An 18,796-nucleotide genomic window follows, 5' to 3' on the forward strand; every position below is an offset into this window, starting at 1 on the left:
CTATGCTAGTCCTACAACAAGTCGCAACTGTTGTCCCAACACTCCCAGCTCACAAGTAGAAAATCCAAACAGTAAAAGGTGATTTGTGGCAGCCTTTATGCATGGACTCAAGAGTGTGGCATCTCAGAGAGTGTTGTGGTTAAGCGGAGATTATTCCTTTATCACATGACCAACATGTCTCAGTCAAACACAGGCAATAAAGGAGATGCAGTAAAGTTTTCAATAGGTTTTGTTATCAAAACTGCAATGTACGATAATTTTCATGGGCTGCAATGATAAGGATAATTAATGATTCAAGAAACAGAATTGTGAAGACAAGAGTCATCAATACAAAGACCCCCACCATCTTGCAATGACATGGAATGACATGAGATGTGAAATATTTCCTAATACCCTAGCACAAAGAACCTAGGGCCAGATGTAGGAAGGAAGCAATTTGCAAGTTGCAAATTGCGAGTCCTTCCGACTCGCAATTTGCAACTCGCAAATTGCTATGCAGTACGGTGTCTCAGACACCGACTGCAACTCGCTATGGGGTCGCAATGACCCACCTCATGAATATTCATGAGGTGGGTCGCAAATTGCGGCCCCATAGCGAGTATAGGCACTCGCTAACATGGAGGCCTGCTGTAGTCAGCAGGCCTCCATGTTAGCGACCTGCTTTTCAATAAAGCAGTTTTTTTTTTTTTTTAAATGTAGCCCGTTTTCCCTAAGGGAAAACGAGCTGCATTTCAAAAAATCCGAAACCTTTTGTTTCGGTTTTTTCAGGGCAGGGAGTGGTCCCTTGGACCACTCCCTGCCCTGAAAAAATATTTTGGGGTCCATTCACAAAGGGGAAGGGGTCCCATGGGGACCCCTTCCCGTTTGCGAATGGGTTACCATCCACTTCAAGTGGATGGTAACTGCGACTCCATTTGCGACCGCATAAGCGGTCACAAATGGAATTGCATACCATTGCGAATAGCAAATAGGAAGGGAACACCCCTTCCTATTTGCGATTCGGAAATGCATTTTGCGAGTCGGTAACGACTTGCAAAATGCATTTCTGCATAGGAAACACGCATTTGCGAGTCGCAAACGGCAAATTTTGCCGTTTGCGACTCGCAAAGTGCTTCCTACATCTGGCCCCTAATCTCCACCTTAAAAGATAGCTAGGGGTGTTACACCTAATCTGTCAATGCCATGTCCATGAGAAGAGCCCCCCAACCCTCGTTACCTTGGAATGAGGTCTCTAGCTCAGATCCGTAGGGACACAAAGGCCGGGTCAGCGTCAAGGAGTCGTGCAACATTGATAGTAGTAATGGCATCTGGTCGGAATCCCTCTGACTATCTGTCTATGTAAGGTACATTTATACAGATCTGCTCAGACCCCTGGCATAGGTCTGTTCCCAAACAATAAAGAACAAGACATGCTTGGGATGGCAATTTATGTAAATAATTCCCTCAAAGACGTGGAGAGGGAAAGTTTGCTTATCTTTGTCGCTTGATAGTGACACCTTAGCACAGTGGCACTGATAATGTGAAATCAAAACATTGGCCTAACTAGAAACAAGGCAGCCACCTTGAAAGATCTAATGAAATAAATGTGCTAAAACAGCAAACTAAGGCCCTCATTACAACCCTGGTGGTAAATCCCGCTTTCTGTCGTGCAGAAGACCGCCAGCATACCTCTGCGGCCACGGAATTCTGCTACAGGTATTACGACCCACATCTCGGAATCCGCCACAATACAGGCACCCACACAAGTCCGCCACACCAAAGGTCAGTGATAAACTGGTGATACCAAAACCTACACCGTCTCACCAACAAGAATACGCCCACACTATCACGACCCACGAATCAACGCAGCAGTCTTTCAACCGCGGTAAACCATTGGCAGTACACACCGCTGCGCTCAAAATACACACACACTAACAAAACACAACCACATTTAACAATTCAAAATACACACACATGATACACATACACACACCAAACCCACACACCCAATCCAATATAAAGCACACACCCACATCACCCACAAACCCTTACAACCAAAAATTTAAAAGAAGGCCAGGTAGAGAGACTACCTAAAACAACACCAGCATCCACAGACACACAACACCATCACTTACACAACATCCATGCACCTCAAACAACACACACCAACACATCCCCTCACACATCACAACCGACACCATCTCACACATCACTCACACCACATCATGGCACCTCAAAGACAACCCAGGTTCTCTGAGGAGGAGCTCAGGGTCATGGTGGAGGAAATCGTCCGGGTAGAGCCACAGCTATTCGGATTACAGGTGCAGCAGACATCCATTGAAAGGAAGATGGAGCTATGGCGCAGAATTGTCGACAGGGTTAACGCAGTGGGACAGCATCGAAGAACACAGGATGACATCAGGAAGAGGTGGTACGACCTACGGGGAAAGGTACGTTCTGTGGTATCAGACACCAGATTGCTGTACAGAGGACTGGCGGTGGACCCCCACCTCCTCCCCCACAACTAACAACATGGGAGGAGCAAGTCTTTGCGATCATGCATCCTGAGGGCCTCGCAGGAGTAGCAGGAGGACTGAACTCTGGTAAAGCAAATCTTTACTACTTTATCCCACCCACCCACCCCACCTGCATGTTATCACATACCGCCACCTTTACCCTCACACCCAGCACCCCAACAACCCACAGATACCCCACTAACACAACCCACACATCCCAAAACCAAGCCCTGCATGTAACACCAATGCATGGACACCCATCACCAAAGCATGTCCAGTAGAGAGACTCACTCATGCCCCAAAATCACCAATCACACAAGGGCCACTGCAATAATGCAAGCACAAGAGTAGAGGGTACCTCACTCATTGCACAAGATGGCACACACAGATACTATGCATTTACACCCCAACAGGACCCCTACCCAACGTCCCCAGACAGGAGGTGCCAGACATATCTAGTCCCCCCACAAAAGAGGCCCACAGTGACGACAGCAGCTCTGCACGCCTGGATCAAGATGACCAGCCCGGCCCATCAGGGATCTCGGGACAGTCGGCTCCCCTTACACAGTCACAAACCACCACTGAACCTCCCCACTCAGGAAACACCACCACAGCACCCACCCAGCGGGCCCATCCCTCTATTCCCAGGACACGTCAATCAGCAGCTGTGTGCACCACTACAGGGAAACCATGCAACCCCACTAATACAGGACAATCAGGGACCTAGGGGCAGTGGCAGTGGGCACACGGTTCAGGGGACAGAGGCACAGGATAACAGGTAAGCTGGGAGGACTGCTGTGCGACAGGGGGAGGACAGGCCCAGGGAACCGACACTCCACGAGGCACTCTCCAACATCATGGGAGCTTACCACCATTCCCAGGAGACCATGGGCACGGTACTGGCCAAGTTTCAGGAGACCCAGCGGCTGCAGGAGGAACACTACCTGGGGACCAGGGAGGACTTGAAGTCCATCAACACCACCCTAGTCACCATTGCAGGGGTGCTGGGAGACCTTGTCAACACCATGAGGGACACAATGGCACACCAACGGGCCCCTGACACTAGCCTGGATGATGAACAGCCCTCGACCTCCGCCGGCGCTAGTGGACAGGAGGCACCGCCACAGGAACAACAGGCCACCAGAACCCCACCCCCTGCAGATGGAGAACCACCCCACAAATGGTCCCTGAGATTCAGGAACAAGACATAGAACATTGCCAAGACCCCGCCAGGAAATAAGACCCCCCTGAATGTCACCCTTCTGTCCCACTTTGTCACCCTGTCCACCTTAAACTGCCATTGCTCCACTTTCTATGCCCCTTTGGACAATGCACCTGTGAAACAAATAGACTGGACTCTGCCATGGACATTCCTCCACCATCACCCAGCCCATTTTACACCCCCTCCACTTATTTGCACAGAAAAAAACACACTTCAATCACAAAACAATCTGGAGTCAGTCCGTGCTTTTACAAATGTGTCATTGCAATATCTATGGAATATAGCAATGTCAATGTACTTGTTCACATACCAATGTAACACAGCTGTAGGCTAGCAGTAAGCATAGAAGAGGGCACAAAGGGGGACCCAGATCTGTGAAATGGAAAGTCAAAGTGACAAGTCAGTGTCCATACACTGAGTGAAAATGACAGACTTATGCTAGCTCCAACAATAGTATGAGATGTGGGAAGCAGTTACATCTTCTTACCTGTGTCCCACTGGAAGTACTGCATGATGATGTTGTTTCGGTTGTCGACATCCTCTTCTTCTGCTTCCTCTTCTTCACTGTCCACAGGCTCCACAGCTACCACAAGACCACCATTTGGCCCATCCTCCTGCAGAAAAGGCACCTGCCGTCGCAAAGCCAGGTTGTGCTGCATACAGCAGGCCACGATTATCTGGCACACCTTCTTCGGTGAGTAGTATAGGGAGCCACCTGTCAGATGGAGGCACCGGAATCTGGCCTTCAGTTGGCCCAAAGTGCATTCTACAATCCTCCTAGTTCACCCATGTGCCTCAGTGTAGCGTTCCTCTGCCCTTGTCCTGGGATTCCTCACTGGGGTCAGTAGCCATGACAGGGTGGGGTAACCAGAGTCACCTGCAAATGTTGAGGGACAACTGTTAGACACACACTAACCCTTAAGGACAACCCCATACCAAGACACCTATGTCAACTGTATTGGTACCTTGGCCTCACCTATTAGCCACACCTGGTGCCTCTGGAGTTTCCCCATTACATAAGGGATGCTGCTATTCCTCAAAATGTAAGCATCATGCGCAGAGCTAGTGTACTTGGGATTGACATGGGAGATGTACTGGTCTGCCAAACACACCATCTGCACATTTATTGAATGGTAGCTTTTCCAGTTTCTGTACACCTGTTCATTCCTGCGGGGGGGGGTACAAATGCCATATGTGCACCATCAATGGCACCAATGATGTTGGGGATATGTCCCAGGGCATAGAAGTCACCGTTCACTGTGGGCAAATCCTCCACCTGAGGGAAAACGATGTAGCTGCGCATGTGTTTCAGCAGGGCAGATAACACTCGGGACAACACGTTAGAGAACATTGGCTGGGACATCCCTGATGCCATGGCCACTGTAGTTTGAAAAGACCCACTGGCCAGGAAATGGAGTACAGATAGGACCTGCACTAGAGGGGGGAATCCTGTGGGATGGCGGATAGCTGAAATCAGGTCTGGCTCCAACTGGGCACACAGTTCCAGGATTGTTGCCCAATCAAGTCTGTATGTGAATTTGATGTGTCTCTCTTCCATTGTTGACCGGTCCACCAGGGGTCTGTACACTTGAGGATGCTGCCATCTCATCACCTGCCCCAGCAGACGTGCCCTATGGAGGAGAACAGCGAGCAGAGGGTCATCCAACACTGAGGTATCACAATGTGTTATTTGCAGAAATATTAGTAATTCGCAATGTGCCAGTATCTGTCTGTATTCCTGGCCTAGATAGGTGTAATACCGTTTTTATCCATCCCATGTGTCCCCCTGAAATGGCGGCTGCCTGACCTGTAAGGTGGGACAAGGGGAAATAAGGTAACTACGATGGCGTTGTACACCGTCGCGGTGGGCGGTCGAAGACTGTGGCGCAATTCTTTATTGATTACCATTGGTCCCTATGGGTCCCAGGAGCCAATGACGATGTACGCCGGTGTTGACGGTATGCACCGTCGTGGACGTGACCGCCATTTTCTGTCTGTTTACTCACTTGATACCTGACCTTCAACAGGAGAGGACCTACACTGTGTGACCTGTGTCTGGAAGCGACGATGGCTACAGTATTTGGGGAAAGGGCCCCTGCCTTCACTTCGGAGGAGTTGGAGAAACTAGTGGATGGGGTCCTCCCCCAGTACACGCAACTGTACGGTCCTCCAGACAAACAGGTGAGTACACTGTGAGCATGCTGCGTGGGCAATGCCTGTTTTGAGTGGTGTGGATGGAAGATACATGGGGGGTTGAGGCCTGCATGTGCGGATGGTGAGTGTATGTGCGTCAGGGCATGGGTGGGAACTGGTGGGCAATGAGTATGATGGTCCGGACGGGTGAGTAATTTCCTTTCCCCCTGTACCATTCCTCTAGGTCAGCGCCCACCAGAAGAAGGGTATGTGGTGTGCCAACACCAAGGACGTCCCGACCCTGGGGGTCTATCACAGACGGAGCACACACTGCCGTAAAAGATGGGAGGACCTGCGCCGCTGGAGCAAGAAGACGGCGGAGGCCCAGCTGGAGATGGCCTCCCAACATGGAAGGGGTGCCTATCGCACCATGACCCCCCTGATGTACAGGATCCTGGCGGTGGCCTATTCGGAGATGGATGAGCACTTGAGGGCATCACAGCAGCCACAAGGGGATGAGTACACTCTCATTCAGTTGACTCTGCACGCATTACGAGGTGTCTGGGTGGGGGAGGTGGTCAGTGGGTTCCCCTAGGCCAGGGCGAGCTTGGTAGGCAAGGTCCCTTGTGAGGCAGGCTCTGTGGCATCCCAACCCCCCTAGTGGTAAGAGCCATCTACACCTATTCAGGCTCCTGTGACTTCCAGGTGTGCAGCAATTGGGCTTAGGCCTCGTACCCCATGGGCATGTGACTTTGCTAGGAACTGTTAGTGCATGGCGTAGTGCTGAGGGCTGCTCCCTGTGTGTTGTGTCCGCCAACGGTAGTGGTGTTGCATGCACTGAACATGTTTTTCTTCTGTCTTCCCCCCCCTTTTTGTTGTCTCCCTGTTCTTGTGTGCAATAGCATCATCAGGCGGAGGAGCAGTGGCACCGGAGCAGGAGGAAGCTGCAACCCACTTGGCCCTGGAGGGTGAAGCAAAGGAGTCTGAAGCCACTAGTGGGACAGAGGGCGAGGGGAGCTCCACAACGGGGACAGGAGCATACACCAGTGAAACCGACTCCTCCTCTGATAGGAGCTCCCTTGTGGTGGCGGGCACCTCTGTGCCCACCGCATCAACAGGTACAGCCGCCACCACCCCTACCAGCACCGCCCTCCCAGCAGCCCCTCAGCGTGTGTCCCGTGCCCGCTCACCCAGGAGGGTGAGCATCTCCTTCGCCCCAGGCACCTCAGGCCCTGCCCTAGTCAGCCCTGCTGCCCTCAGTGAGGAGGCTATTGACCTCCTGAGATCCCTCACTGTTGGGCAATCTACCATTTTGAATGCCATCCAGGGTGCTGAGAGGCATTTGCAACAAACAAATGCTTACCTGGAGGGCATTCATTCTTGGCAGGCGGCCCAACAGAGAGCATTTCAAGCTCTGGCCTCAGCACTGATGGCAGCCATTGTCCCTGTGTCCAGCCTACCCCTCCAACTTCCACTATCCGGACCCAATCCCCTCTACCTCAGCCTAACCCAAGCACACCATCAGACCAGCATGCAGACTCATCAACACACAAGAGTGGACATGGCAAACATAAGCATCACACATCCCAAAAGCACCATACCCATGCAGACACAGCAACATCCACTGCCTCCACTGTGACCCCCTCCTCCATGTCCTCCTCCTCCCTCCCTGTCTTGTCTCCACTCACACCTGCATGCACTACATCTTCATTTAAGGCCTCCATCACCAGCACGCCCATCACCACACACCGCTCACGTGCAATCACCACCCAAACCACCATGCACACGTCCCCTGTGTCCTCTCCCAGTGTGTCTGTGAGCCCTCCTCCCAAAGTACACAAACGCAGGCACACACCCACCCAGCAGCCATCCACCTCACAACAGCTTCCTGCCCATGCACCTTCACCCAGATTCAGCAAACGAACACCTTCAGCTACTCCCAAACCCACTCCATCTTCCCATCCCAGTGTGTCTAAAAAACTTTTCCTGGCAAACCTGGACCTCTTCCCTTCACCGGCCACACTGCATGTGGAGCACTCTGGGCACCATGCCCCCTCCAGAACCAGTGGAGATTGACATCCACTACCTCAGTCCTTGGCAGGATGAAGCACTCTGGGCATCATGCCCCCTCCAGAACCAGTGGAGTATCACATCCACTACCTCAGTCCTCGGCAGGATGAAGCACTCTGGACACTCCACTACCTCAGTCCTTAGCAGGATGAAGCACTCTGGGCACCATGCCCCCTCCAGAACCAGTGGAGTATCACATCCACTACCTCAGTCCTTGGCAGGATGAAGCACTCTGGGCACCAGGCCCCCTCCAGAACCAGTGGAGAATGACATCCACTTAAGACACTGTGGCTTTACACTCCCCAGAAGTGGGCAAACCATCCACTTGAGAGACTTGAGAGACTGTGGCTTTGCACTCCCCAGGATAAAGCAGTGGGCAAACCACCTACTGGAGAGACTTGAGAGACTGTGGCTTTGTACTCCCCAGGATAAAGCAGTGGGCAAACCACCAACTGGAGAGACTTGAGAGACTGTGGCTTTGCACTCCCCAGGATACAGCAATGGGCATGGAGTCCCCTCGTGCAGCAGTGGCGGCGTGCGATCATCTGGCTGAGGTGCCCCACCCCCTGAGGGGCCTGTTTATTTTCAATCTGATGCCTCAGCAGTGTTCTCTCCGTTTCAAGTCAGGTATCTTGTGTGGGCTTCGCCCATGCATTTTGGAAGCAGTGATCCACGTACAATGATTGGTGCACTATCCGGACTTGTGTAGTTGGTGTACATATTTGTATATACTAAATTTTGAACTTTGACTATCAGACTTTTCATGATTACAATCGTTACAATCATTTAATTTTATCCTTGCGTTCTTCCGGGGTTTGGGGGGTGTATATGTAATGTTGCTGCATGCATTTGTGTATATGTAGTTGTGGGTGAGGGTGGGGGTGGGGGTATTGCATTTTGCGTGTGTGTGTCACTCTCTTTCCCTCCCCTCTCCCCCTCCCCTGTGTTGTAGGTGCAGTACTCACTGTGGTCGTGGACGGCGTCTGTCCTGCTCCTGTTAGAGCAGGAGGAAGAGCAGCATCGGCAGGACCTGTAGTTCGGGCTCCATGGCGCCCTGGTTCCTCGTTGGGTGTCGAGGGTAGCATTGGTTCTGCCCCGGAAAAGGTGGCAGATAGGCCTGTTGTGATAGGGTGAGCGGTACTTTGTCCTCTGCCTGTCTGTTGGCGGTTACCGCTGCGGTGTTTGTTTCTACCGCCGTGGCGGTTCGAGTGTTAAAGTGGCTGTCTATGCTGGCGGTTTCCGCCATGGTCGTGATTCAATTTTTTTTCCGCTGGCCTGTTGGCGGCATTACCGCCGCTTTAACACCAAACCGCCAGGGTTGTAATGAGGGCCTAAGTAGGGTAAAAGTCACTGGGTGACGGGGTCTACAAACCAGAAGGCTAAGCTAACTCATGCTACCCATTAAAACAAGATAGGATCCACTACACCCTCCCCAATACCATAGCAAGTATGATGCCATAGAATGACGTCACTGTAGGTGAATGAATTCAAGCTAAAACATGCTCTGGACTAAAACAAGCTAAAATTATAAAAAACTAGCTAACAATTATATTTAAAATCATGTTAAAAAATAATAGCTAAAACATACAAACAGATATAGGGGGTTATTCTAACTTTGGAGGAGTGTTAATCCGTCCCAAAAGTGACGGTAAAGTGACGGATATACCACCAGCCGTATTACGAGTTCCATAGGATATAATGGACTCGTAATAGGGCTGGTGGTAAATCCGTCACTTTTCCGTCACTTTTGGGACGGATTAACACCTCCTCCAAAGTTAGAATAACCCCCATAATGTCGACAATGACAAGCACAGCAGGCCAAAGTTAAAGGGCAATGTTTAATTTTAGTAATATAAGCCGATTATCAGATCTTTCTAACAGTAGTCATGATCCTGAAGAGCATCTTCGAAGTCATTAAATGGAAAGGCCCTCAGAAAGGAGGCCACATTGTCGCATGTTAAATCGATAACAGGATAGGCAGACAGATACACAGAGCAGTAGTGCGTAGCAGTCTCTTGTGAAGGTCCACCTGCAAGAGTGGCACTCTCCACAGCACCAAAAATAGCCAGATCGTTCACCAAAGGCAGCTCATTGGTGTCCTTGCGAATCAGCCTTAGTCTCAAGGGGCACGGCCGTCAATGAACCCTCACCGGGGACATCAGCAGTGCTTGGCTAACAGGAGGCACTGGCGGAACAGCAAGACACACTGTGGGCAAATGTTCGAAGAGACACCATACACAGCTAAAGACTTGCTGCACACACCATAGGACTGGTCAGAATGACAATGACCAATGACGCTCCAACTCTTCCAGCAACGGAGCATTAAAAACCTGAACCATGCATTCACGGCACAGTTTAGCTGGTGGCAGTAGCTCCATTGCTTCGCATAGCTGGAAAGACACAACTACTGTGAATCAGAAGAAATAGCATCAGTATTCCACCTATTAATGCCAAAATTATAGGGAAGCCGCCAAACACACTGGAAAAGAGTGAATAGATGGCTGATGAAATGACTCCGAAGACAGTCTGGAAGATGGACACAAATCCAGACCCAACAGCCTTAAAGAAATGGACAATCCCTGTAGTGCTCGAGGCATTGAAAATTCTGGATATCAGCTCTCTAAAGTGCTTGGGGAAGTTGGTATTTAATAGGGATTGTATCTCAGCTGGTGATCTTGCTACCTGGAGAGCGTACGTCTCTCTCTATCCGATTTCAACGCAACTTGTTTTTGGAACAGTAGCACCTTTAGTCTGCTCAGTTTGTCATAATTTACATTAGCAGTATCAATGTGAGGCCACATTTCTGATACTTTTATCTCTCGTGTGGGGGAAAATAAAACGTGTCCGCAACACGTAACGACTTTAGAGCCTGAAATTGCGTAGGCAATTCCTGGTCACATACCCCAACAGCTTTGGTCGCTCAGAACCACATAACTTCCTTTCGAAAGTACATGAAATACTGGTTGAATCAAAGGGATGGGAGTACCCTTCAGAAAACAGGCCAAGTTCGCGAACCCCGCACTGCAAAGGCCATGAAGGGACACCTTCTTGCAGATTATTGAATGATTAACAGTAGCCTCACATTCGCTTCTGCTGAGAAACACTTCTGTTTCACCTTTCAAACATTTGTATTCAAAGGGCAACTCCCACTCTTCTTTAATATAGCTATTGCCTAACCGCTCGTACCTGCCCACGGCATGATGTTTCAAACATTTCGAAAAATGTAAAGTGGAAATGGGCAAGTTAATAATGCCATGTAAAAGCCACACCGTTGATGGAGTTTCTGCAACAGTAAAAGGCAACTTCTCTAACTTTTCTATGTGAAGCATGGTGAAACTCGTTTCCTTTTTAGCCATTGTCTGTTATTCCTTGGATGAATTAAAAGCAGCAAAAAAGTCACTACTGTTAATGTACTTCCATGGAACGTGGACATTTTCCAAAGTTTGTAATGTCCAACCTAACTGCATGATAGAATGCTGCTGACTTTGCCCATGATATAAAAGGGACATGTCTGTCTGAATCATAACTATCACAGGCGACACTATGTTTTTAGGGAATAAATCCTGTTGGACCAAGTGTTCATGCGGTTGTTGAAAACAGCTAAAGCCTTTTCTGAATTTTCCTTGCCTATCTGCCTTTAACATGCAGCAGCTTCTATCTGACAAAGATTCTGGATCTCATTATGTATGGCATAGATGAATCTTTTACAGCGTGGCTGTCTAGGACCTAACAAGAAGTCCTGCAAGTCTATGGGCCTGATTCAGACCTTGGCGGACGGCCCGCTGGGCCGGCGGGCGCTCTCCCAAAGAGCGCCCGCCGGCCCAGCGGAAATGCCCCTGCAACGTGGACGCCGGCTCAGAACTGAGCCGGCGTAGTTGCAGGGGTGCGACGGGTGCAGTTGCACCCGTCGCGTATTTCAGTGTCTGCAAAGCAGACACTGAAATACTTTGTGGGGCCCTCTTACGGGGGCCCCTGCAGTGCCCATGCCTTTGGCATGGGCACTGCAGGGGCCCCCAGGGGCCCCGCGGCACCCCCTACCGCCATCCTGTTCATGGCGGGTTTCCCGCCATGAACAGGATGGCGGTAGGGGGTGTCTGAATCCCCATGGCGGCGGAGCGCGCTCCGCCGCCATGGAGGATTCAATCGGGCAGCGGTAAACCGGCGGGAGACCGCCGGTTTACCCTTTCTGACCGCGGCTGAACCGCCGCGGTCAGAATGCCCTTGGGAGCACCGCCAGCCTGTTGGCGGTGCTCCCGTGGTCGGTGACCCTGGCGGTCACCGGCCGCCAGGGTCAGAATGACCCCCTATATCTTCAGAAAGAGTGTTAAGATGTTCCTTAACTGTGGCTAACATGTTAGTCTGTACCCACTGTTGGCCCAGTTTACCCACACTGTGGCCCGTATTTATACTTTTTTTGCGCCGCATTTGCGTCGTTTTTTGACGCAAAAACGGCGCAAACTTGCAAAATGCCATTGTATTTTGTAGGTTTGCGCAGTTTTGTGTCAAAAAGCGGCGCAAATGCGGCGCTAAAAAAAGTATAAATACAGGCCTGTATGTTGTAACTATATCCGCGTGCTGACCCGAGACAAAGCGAGGGTCTGGACAGCTAATCTTGTAAACCCCTGAGTAATTCACAAAACGTGCCTGACACGCACTTGTGTCCATTGCCATAGTAACCACTGGCTGGGACTGGAAAGAGTTATAGGTACCAGCCTGAACCTTTGCATCTAGTTCCTCCTCGGTGACATTCAGGAAGTATTGCCAATTATTAAACTTTGGCCGTGTGGAGATACTGGGCATGTTCATTTCTTTCATTTTTGCTACAGACAGGATGTCTGTTGAATGGTATCATTTAAAAAGATAATTTGCACAGGAATTAGGCATGCTCTAAATAAAGCTTCCCTACCCTGTATTTGCCAATCTTGTGTTCTGCATATACTTTTTAAATCAATAGTGTCCCTCCATTATTCGTAACCTTCAATTGCAAGACGGGAAACAAAGGAATCTGTATAAATCAGTTTTGTGTCAGTTAGCAAAATGTTCCTATTTTTTTGAAGAAGTTAACTTGAAATAATATGACTCTGGATTGTTTGTGTCATGCCCAGAAAAATAAGTAAATTTATCTGAATAATATTTTGGGCTCCCCACAGGTGGTGTTGAACAGTATTCCCACTGTGTGTAATTAAGTACTGGTCTATGTCTAGTGGCACTGTGCAGGTACTAATGTCCCTAGTTATAGCAGAACATTTCCCCATAATTCTTTATATTGGTGTATACATCATCACTTTCAAATACTGAATAGTCCTTCATTTCAGTTAACATTGAATCAACTGTCTGGACATCCCAATCATCAGATACAACACCGGGTGTAAATACTTCAGTCATTGATATTTTGAAAACATATGGAATTTGAATGACCTCAGTAGGCCCGTATATATCAAATGGAATTTGACCGGCACAATCCCATCAGGAATAGGTACAGCTGAAATGTTCACAAGGGAAAAGTCTCTTCGGACTTTATGTGAGGAATGATATGGAGTTAAGACTTTATCCAGAGTCTCAACAAAGGAGCGTTCAGGAAGGTAATGACCATTTATAAGTAAAAAGAAAACAGTCACAAAACCTATCCATAAAAATAATGCAAAAAATGTCAAATAGAACCATAAATAGTTCCATGGGTGTATGAAATAGTTATTTTGAAGCCATAGATACAGCTTACGTGTCTTTGAAACATTTTCAATCGCTGGAGTGGATGAGTCTGAAGAAAAGTCATCAATGTTGATGAAGTAACCAGAAGCAGTCTCTGCAAATACAGGTACAGGTGCATTACCGGTCAATGAATCCAATTCACGTGGAGGCTCATGGTAGAAATCGTCGTCACTTTGTGTTTTGTTGGTGTAGAAAATATCCAAATCTTGGACAGGTGTTGTCACAGAAGTCATAACTGGAACCATCAAGAGATCATTTTCACCCTCCCCACGGTCGAAGAGGTATTTGTAGCATTGTTAGACATTGTTGTGTAGACAGAAGTAGTGTTGTTATTTCTGCTTTGAAGATGTATGTCCTGTTGGGTAGTGAGAGGGGATCAGGAACTACCCATGGGACCTCTGGGTCTACTGTGCAGGATCAGCCACATGGTGAAGTTTGATGTCGTCAATAGAAATTAATCTGTTAGCTTTGGAGCCTGGCAGCAGAGGTAGAATGACAGTTCTGCTACCTTGTATTCCCAGGACTGGGACCGGTCCTCTGTAGGATGGACTGAATTCCTTCTTCACAGCGATCTTCTCATGAACCAGATCCCCAACTTTAGGGATCCAGCCAGTAGAAGTTGTTGGTAAATCTCTTATTCCTTATGTGGCAGCACTGGCGATGATTTATCATCACAAAATTGCTGAAGCTCCTGTAAGACAGTGAGATGTTCATTTATGTCAAAATGTGTGTCTGCTGCCACCAAACTACAGCCTTCAAGATCTGAGACATACATAGATATCCCAAAGAGCACCTCATAGGGAGTGCGTCCCCCCAGGGACCGTCTTGGCCGATTATTCACTGCCTTCTGGACCCCATATAGGTGATGAAGCCAACTGCGGCCAGAACCTAATACTCTAGCTGTTAAGGACTTCTTTAGATCATGATTCCTCCTCTTCATGACAAATTTGCCTTGCAATGGTATGGTGAGGAGTCATGGAGCTCAACACCCATCGTCCCCATGGTGTCCCTGAATGCCTTAGAGGCAAAGGCATGACCCTGGTCCGAATGGAACGCTGCAATTGCATATCTACCGATAAAGATCAGCAAGTCTTTTATAACAGTTCGAGCGTCAGCCATCCACTGTGGCCACAACCACAGGAATCTAGAACAAGAATCTACAGCAACTAAGATGTATTTGTATGCACCATCAGGTTGAAGGGGACCGCAATGGTCCAGGTACACAAATTGTAGTGGCCTGTTGGACACTAAGAGGGATGTCTGCGGTGGGTGTTTAATGTTGGAGTCCTTAATTTGCTGGCAAATGTCCCAACAAAGGATGTATTGTTTTGTCTGTTTGTATAGCCCTGCCCACCAGAAGCGTTTCTGTAAGAGTGTTCCTGTGGCTGAAAGACTAGCATGAGCAGATGCAACACCCTCATGCGCTGCTTTAATGAGATCTAATCTCTGGTCTTGGTTGGGGTAGCTCAGTCTCCTACCCCAGGAAGTGTTGCGTTTGCAACATTCTGTTCACTGATATGGTAAGAATATTTAGTAGGGTATGATTTTGAAGAGGCTTGCCTTCAGCTGAAGCTTTCAGGGCAATCAAAATGTAATTATCCAATCTCGTCTGAGAACGAGCCACTGCAGCCACAGAAGACGTAGCTACTACAGATCTGGCTATTTCATCAGCTATAGTGTTGCCGATAACGTGTACGCCTACAAATTGGTTGCCCAATGTATGTACTACATGGAGCTTATCCTTGAAATTAGCCACCCTCCCCCACAGAGTTCTTTGTTTTATGGTGTTCCCTTTGGAGTCTCAATACCCGTTCAATCGCCAATGATGAAGATAATCATTGTATGACTGGAGGCAGTAGCATAAGTCACAGACAATTAAAGTCAGTAATCCTGGCTCTGTGTGTTCTAGCGCTAAAATAAGGACTTTGAGTTCAGCCAGCTGAGCTGTGCAGTCCCCCAAGGTCTGCGTGTAGGTATTGTGAGGGTGGAATACTCCATCCTTCATCACTCCAATCACTGCTGTACAAGCGGCTGAGTATTGATGTTTAGTGCCTACTGCTGGTTGTGCTGAACCATCCGTGTAAATGACTGCATGGTATCTGTCAAGTGGCAAAATATCTAGAGGTGCAGGTACTCCTGTTCGTATTGGAGAAATTCTTGTGTCTGAAGTTTTTGATCAAAGATATAATCTACATTTGTGGTAGTCATGGAGGTTGCCCACTGAATCCAACGTGGATGTAATGCTTTCATGTTTGGAACGCTTGCTTTGGTGATGGCCTCTAAGGCTGGCACAGGGGAAACAACAATGATGTATTTCCCTTGGGCAAGTGGCCTCTCTTTGATGACAGCCATCTGAACTGCAGTTAGAATTGTTTCTGTGGGTGCAAAACGTTGTTTTGCATTGGAGTATAAATGTTATTTATATACTATGGGAACCGTATCGCCCTCATTAAAGGTGACATAAGTGAATCCAATGGCACCAGATTTGTTTTGTTGTCACAGGTGTGCAAGTGTTTTGCTTCTAGCATGTCCAGTTGCAATTCCTTAAGAATGTGTGTGTGTTCAACTCTCCAGTGTCTGCTAGAAGAATCAGGCCGTATTAAGTCATAAAGTGGCTTGATACATTGTGCATAGTCAGGAATGTAAGTTCCGCTAAAGTTAAAGAAACCAAGAAAAGTCTGTAGCTTTTTGATTGTATTTGGTTGTTGGAGTTGAGCAAATTTTTCTAGAAAGTGCGGGCCAGGCTCTTGCTCTCGTTTGATAGCTCGTATCCCAGGAACAATACTCTTCGAAAGGCTGTTTTAATTTTCCTAAAATTAAATTTGTAACCAAGGGCTGCAAATCCTAAAACAATCTGATCGACCCTGGCAAGAGGAATGTTGACGTTGTCATCTATGAGATATATGCCATCCACGTAAGACAATGCCTCGGGATCAATATCATGTAATATTGATGTTACACGGGCTGAGAACAGCCCTGGGCTTTTCTTGTGGCCTTGGGGCAAACGGCAAAAGGGTTTTATGCGAGCCAAAGGAGAATGCACTCAGGTACCGACCTTTCATTTGCTTCTGGCATAAAAAAACTTTGGAGATATCCAAGGATGTTTTGTATTTCTTACGCACTATGGGCCAGATGTAGGTAGCCTTTTGCACGTCGCAAACTGCGAAAATCGCAGTTTGCGGTGTGCAAAAGGCCTAACGCGATGCACAACCTCAAATTGCGAGTCGGTACCGACTCGCAATTTGAGGCTGCAACTAGCAAATAGGAAGGGGTGTTCCCTTCCTATTTGCAACCGCATCGCCATGCTGAGTTGCTTTGTGACCGCGAATGGAGTCGCAAACCAACTTGCAGTTACCATCCACTTGAAGTGGGTGGTAACTCATTCGCAAAAGGGAAGGGGTCCCCATGGGACCCCTTCCCCTTTGTGAATGTCAACAAAAATGTTTTTTCAGAGCAGGCAGTGGTCCTATGGACCACTGCCTACTCTGAAAAAAACGAAACCAAATGGTTTCGGAAGTTTTTCTTTTTGCAGCTTGTTTTCCTTTAAGGAAAACGGGCTGCAAAAATAAAAATAAAAAACTGCTTTATAAAAAAAGCAGTCACAGACATGGAGGTCTGCTGTCTCCAGCAGGCCACCATCCCTGTGAGTGCATGGACTCGCTATGGGGTCGCAAACTAATATTCATGAGGTGGGTCTTTGCGACCCCATAGCGAGTCGCAGAAGGTGTCTGAGACACCTTTCTGCATTTGGTTTTGCGAGTCACAAAATTATACTTACCTGCATCTGGCCCTATGTTATTAATTAGTGCTGTGCTATGTGAATTTTGTATAGCGTATGTACGTGTATGACTGTTTAAGTGTCTGTAATCTAAGACTATTCTGTAGGAATGTATTTCTGGTTTTGCACCGGGGAATATCGGGTTATTCATTGCAGAGACACAGAGCCCAATTACTCTCTGGTACTCGAGCTGAGTGAGGATCTCCCTCACTGGAGCTTTTGCTTTGTGTTTAACAGGATATCGTGGCTGACGCTGGGGTGTAGACCTGATAGGTATTACATGACAAGGTGAGTCCTTGTCCCAGCCTACATAGTTGAGGTACAATGCAGGTGCCTGTCCTAAATCCCAATTGACAGCGTAGACTTGTTTTACCGCTTCCCCATGTGGGAGTGTCGCGTAGGCTCTCATTATCCTAATGAGAGTACTGGATTTTTGGGCAGCTAGATCGTTCACAGTGTGGGGGACTAAGTCTAACCCACAATGAAGGACCCTTGTTACCCCAAATCCGGGTTATACTCCAGCTAACTAGCAGTGCCTCATCTCTCCCGAAGGGAAGAAACAATTGGGCAGCCGAGCGCATGACATCTTAGTACTTCCCAGGGAAGTCGTGGTCACTCAGGTCACAACCAGTTCTCTCATACAAAGCACGGTCTCATATATAAATGACAAAGGCAGTTTGAGTTTTAAAGATTAGTTTAATAAAAAGACTGCATTTTAGTTAACAAGGCGTGAGCCGCAATAACCAGAACAATACAACACAGTAAGATGGAAATAGTAATGAGGAGAGTAAAACATACAAATAAGGCTATCATATTGTAACTAAAATTTGTTCTCGGGCGTGGCCAAGATGGCGGCGTGAGAGGACGTGTCCGTCCGAGCTCCGCCGCCCTGGCCCAGAATATCGACACATGGCCCGGCGGGGGGACGCCCTGAGGCCCCCCCGAGGCAGCGAGTGCTTCCGCAGTCTGGTGGACGCCTGGCAGTGACCGAGCAGCGTGCGGCGCCGCTCACAGCGAGCGAAGAGCGGCCGGCCCTGGCCTGCGCCCGGGGCCGCAAAGCGGTTTGGGCGGCGGCCTGGGCCGCGAGGTGGGCCCTGCTTCAGCGGCTCCCTTGGTCGCGGGCCTGTGGGCCGCAGCCCCAGAAAGACGGCGCTGGGCCCCACGTGTGGCGGGACCAGAGTGGGGGCCTAAGGCCCAAGATTTGCAGGCGCCCCTGGGGTCGGAGGGCGCCCCGTCTGCTGGGCTTGTCCGGGGGGTCGGATAGGAGCTCCCCCCTCCCCAGCTGGACCCTCCTGGATAGCCAAGAGGCCTGGATGCGGGGGCAGGGGCACGAGGGGTCACCAGTTCGCCCCGAGGCCGTAGCAATCAGTCGCAAAGTGAAGGAGCAAG

The sequence above is a fragment of the Pleurodeles waltl genome, chromosome 10 (genome assembly GCF_031143425.1).
Source record: "Pleurodeles waltl isolate 20211129_DDA chromosome 10, aPleWal1.hap1.20221129, whole genome shotgun sequence".
Classification (NCBI taxonomy): Eukaryota; Metazoa; Chordata; class Amphibia; order Caudata; family Salamandridae; genus Pleurodeles; species Pleurodeles waltl.